The sequence below is a fragment of the Montipora foliosa genome, chromosome 13 (genome assembly GCF_036669935.1).
Source record: "Montipora foliosa isolate CH-2021 chromosome 13, ASM3666993v2, whole genome shotgun sequence".
Lineage (NCBI taxonomy): Eukaryota > Metazoa > Cnidaria > Anthozoa > Scleractinia > Acroporidae > Montipora > Montipora foliosa.
In genome coordinates this window covers 11,171,034-11,174,886 of record NC_090881.1, presented here as the reverse complement: position 1 = coordinate 11,174,886, position 3,853 = coordinate 11,171,034, and the positions used below count along the sequence as shown (strand labels likewise).

Sequence of the window (3,853 nt, the reverse complement as noted above, 5' to 3'; positions counted from 1 at the left end):
CGTCAACGAAAACGCGATTCCGAAATAGAACTTAGCGCTATCGCAAGGATTTAGGGGGTATTCCGTATTGTTTACGTGTAACATTACAGGCAGGCAAAGTATCCTGTAAATGTATAGCCCGTTTTTAGTGTCAAAAAATTCAAAAATGCCATTCCAACTTTCAAGAATTCGACAATTTAAATATTTAATGGGGCAATTCAAACATTCAATTCGACAGTTCAAATTCATGTATTCAATTCGGCATTTCAAATATTTGGGTGAATGGAAGGTTTGAATTAAATGGTCGAGAGAGCAAAAAGTAAATTGAAATTTTCCAGACACTTGAAACATCGAAACATGTGTTATAAATTTCAAGGTTTGAATTACCGAATTGAATGTTGCAATAATATTGTTGAATTGAAGGTTTGAATACCTAAATGGAAAGTTTGAATTGCCGAATGCTCGTTTGAATAGTAACTGATGGCTAAGAACGGTTTTAAAGTGAAGATTGCAAATAGATGGTTTATTGTTGCTTCCTCACGTTGCTGTCAAAACCTAAAATTTGGTAATTTCCCGTTGTTGTTTGGTGGAGTACGGCAAAGAAATTAATTTTCCCTTTTTAAAAAATAAATTTTTGTTTTCTGGCGTTTTCGTTGCCGTAGCCGTCATCTTTGCACAAACTTCCTAAAAACTCTTAATCGCAGCAGGCAACGAAGACAAATCCATTTTGTGGGGTCATTGCGATTTAGACGGGTGGGGTTTTCAACACAAGTCAAGTCAAATTGAATTGTCACTATTATAAACCGATAAGAATCAACCCTTCCGCACGATTTCAAGTGGGTGCTATGCCCTGGAAGCTTGGAACAGCACGAGGATTATAGACCAGCAGCATCAGATTTACGACAAACAACTAAATAATGTAGAATATTAGACTAACGTACATTGTAATTGCCTTCATTACCATTAATTCCCAATCATTAACAACCAATTGAATTACATATTTTGTAAGACGGTGTAAGTTGTACGTCGTTCTTTCATAGTCTATGAGGCAAAGATCAAGTCTGTGTACCGAATAGAGGAAATAATAGTACATGGAGTAAAAAGCAAAACATTTCGCGAAATGTGAGAAGCTTTTGCAATAGCTTAGCTCGTAAAATGGGTACCCTGCGTGTGTTCATTGCGTTTTAGTTTTCAGGCTGAGCGTAATTGTTGTACGTTTCTCTATTTGTGAAACTATAATAAAAGTTTTCAATCCATTATCAGACTGTTTTCCATGGCTTGAATAGAAAATGGCTTTTAATTTGACACTTTTTTCCAACTTTCATCCTCAAAAAGTGGACTTATTATATGTAATTCTAATTTTTGTATAGCTCCAACCATTCAAAAACTCTAAATGCTTTCCAAAACTAAAATAAGGTTTGTTTTTTTTTTCGAAATCAAGCTTAAACGTGACAAACTCGCTTTTGTGTACACAGCAGTTAGGAGTGTGGAGGAGTTCAACTCGAATATTAGGCGTTTTGGTTTTTACTACCAAAAAGCGTCTTAACTATGGAGCAGATTCTTTTTTAGGTCAAATAATTAAGAAATGGTATATAATTTCCCATGCAAACGAAACTTTTTATTTGAGTTGGATCTCGAGTTCCGAAGCGAGGAATCCTGGGAAGATGAAATTATAATACCCTGTCAACCAGGGTTAAAGTTCAGACGCTATCAGTCTTCGCTTCAATTTTTTTATATTTCACCTGTAAGTTATTTACACTCAAAACAATCATCTTTAATATGATTACGTCGACTTAAGCTAATTGCAAAAAGGCTTGAGGCAAAACTTACCAGTGACTCGTAAATAAACGTTTATTCAATTCAGCGAAAAATTTGGCCAACTATACTCGATAGAGCCGCTCACTTTACTGAACAATCGTAACAAGTAACAACAGTGCGATGAACCAATCAAATTTCAAAACAATTTTATGACACAAGGTAAAAGCGCGGGAAAAAAAAATGGAAAAGGCGCTCATGCATGGCCTTGCTTCTCATTGGTCGAAAACAGGTCGCGAGATTTTTTTTACCCAATAACTAAGGACAGTAATTATTCAAAATCCTAGTAAACGTCGCCTTCATCACGTGGAATGAGATCTACTTTCTCGGAAAAAGAAGTACCCAAAAAATAGCCCGCAAGATATGAAAAATAGAAAGACAAAATACGTAAAAATGCGTTTAAAATATGGCCTCTTCTACACTATTTCTGGGCACTTCAGCATAATACAGCTCGTCAAATGATCATTGTGTTGGCGTTTATTCGGCAGAAAGTGATCGCGTAAAAAAACACTTTTCACGTTTTTTGGCCATTGATATTTTTTCTCAATTGTAAACAATTTCGGATATGAAGGATTGTTATATATTTGATTGTTATCAACTGCTATCAACTTCATCATTTAGCAATAACATGTTCAATGTTCCTGCGACTATTCTTAGACAACAACAACAACAACAAAAAAAAGATCTGGCAGAGTTGGGTATTGGGGACGTTCTCTCTCGAGAACGACTCCCAGAATTAATTGTACTGTAAGTCTGGCAAGCACAGAAAATAGAGATTTCGTGTCGATCATGCTTTTTCTCAGTAATTGGCATTCGGCCATTTACTTTGTAATGAATCCGCATCCTTCCTTTGAAGACGAAACCCGAGCCCAGTTGCACGACTTGTTGTAGTAAAATGATTCATCTAGTTCATATTAATTGATATTCTTGTCAATTAAAAAGCAAACTAAATAACTCAACAACTCTTCAGTTTGAGGCGTGAATAGCGTTTGATGAACACCTTGACAAAAACTTGTCCGTTTAAACGTGATACGTTCATTTTGCAGGGAAGATAGTTGTGTTTGCGTAGAAAACATTAAGATTATAACTTGATAGCACGCTGAGGTTGAAGCATTGCATGTGAAAGATATTAAACTGCTAACAGAGGATCTCTTGTTGAAGGCTGCGGATGGCATTAGCACACAATATGCATATATCTAGATGCACACAAAACTCTAAGCAGTATAAACTAGAACAAAGAGGCGGAACAACGAATGTATACCAACGGAAATCCGATTACTCCGATCTCTCCTATACAATTCACGCGCGCATTTCATTCAATGAAATATTTTTCATACTACCACATCAGAAATCGGTCTATAATCATAGGATAGAATGTGCGACAACAGATGTTGAAACCACAATGCGTAAGGAAATCGCACACGTGAGATTGTAAGACGCACGCGTTTTAAACAAAGAAGAAATTTTACGCCACGATTCAACTCTGGGTCTCCCTTAGACACTAACAATAAGACAATTTCTTCGACAAATCAAACTCCAATTTTCTTTGAAGTCCGTGTTATAAATGACTTACCTTTTTTCAAGTAATGTTTCCTTCCTTGAATCGACAATTTCTGAAAGTTCTTTCTTTGATGAATGAAGGCAATCTCTGACGGACTGTACGCGAATGTGTGAAATTGATATGTATGAAAATGAAGTCTTTTCGTACTGGGTTATTTATCCTTGGGAAGTGTCAATCAGTTCATGTGTCTGGAGAGGTCACGTCATTAAATAAGCCACGACGTTTGATATTGGAAACCTTTTCCTGGTCTGAGCATGAGTTCCTCTCAGTACTGTAGTGGATTTTCCGGTGACGCCAAAAGGCACTCTGTCATTTTTCATTGGCAGAGTGCTGGAGGTGAAAGGGCAACGGCCAACGGTTGGAGAGATTGCTAAATTGCACGGGTGGGGAGGGCTGTTGAGATAGAGGTTGATTCAAAATGTGCACACCACTCCCAGTTATGAACCTCTTTTGTTGAGGCAAAGTTCTTTCATTTCAGGGACGAGACGCCAAAATACG

General features: G+C 37.0%; 1 protein-coding gene across 2 annotated transcripts in view; it reads right to left on the bottom strand.

Moving 5' to 3' along the window:
- Positions 1–3,518, bottom strand: part of LOC137984023 (cysteine-rich motor neuron 1 protein-like) — a 36,686-nt gene extending 33,168 nt beyond the window's left edge. For both annotated transcript variants that reach the window (XM_068831238.1, XM_068831239.1), the window contains exon 1: positions 3,368–3,518. The gene's annotated coding sequence lies outside the window, so the exon portion shown is untranslated. The remainder of the gene's footprint in view (positions 1–3,367) is intronic.
- Between the last annotated feature and the right edge of the window lie 335 nt (positions 3,519–3,853).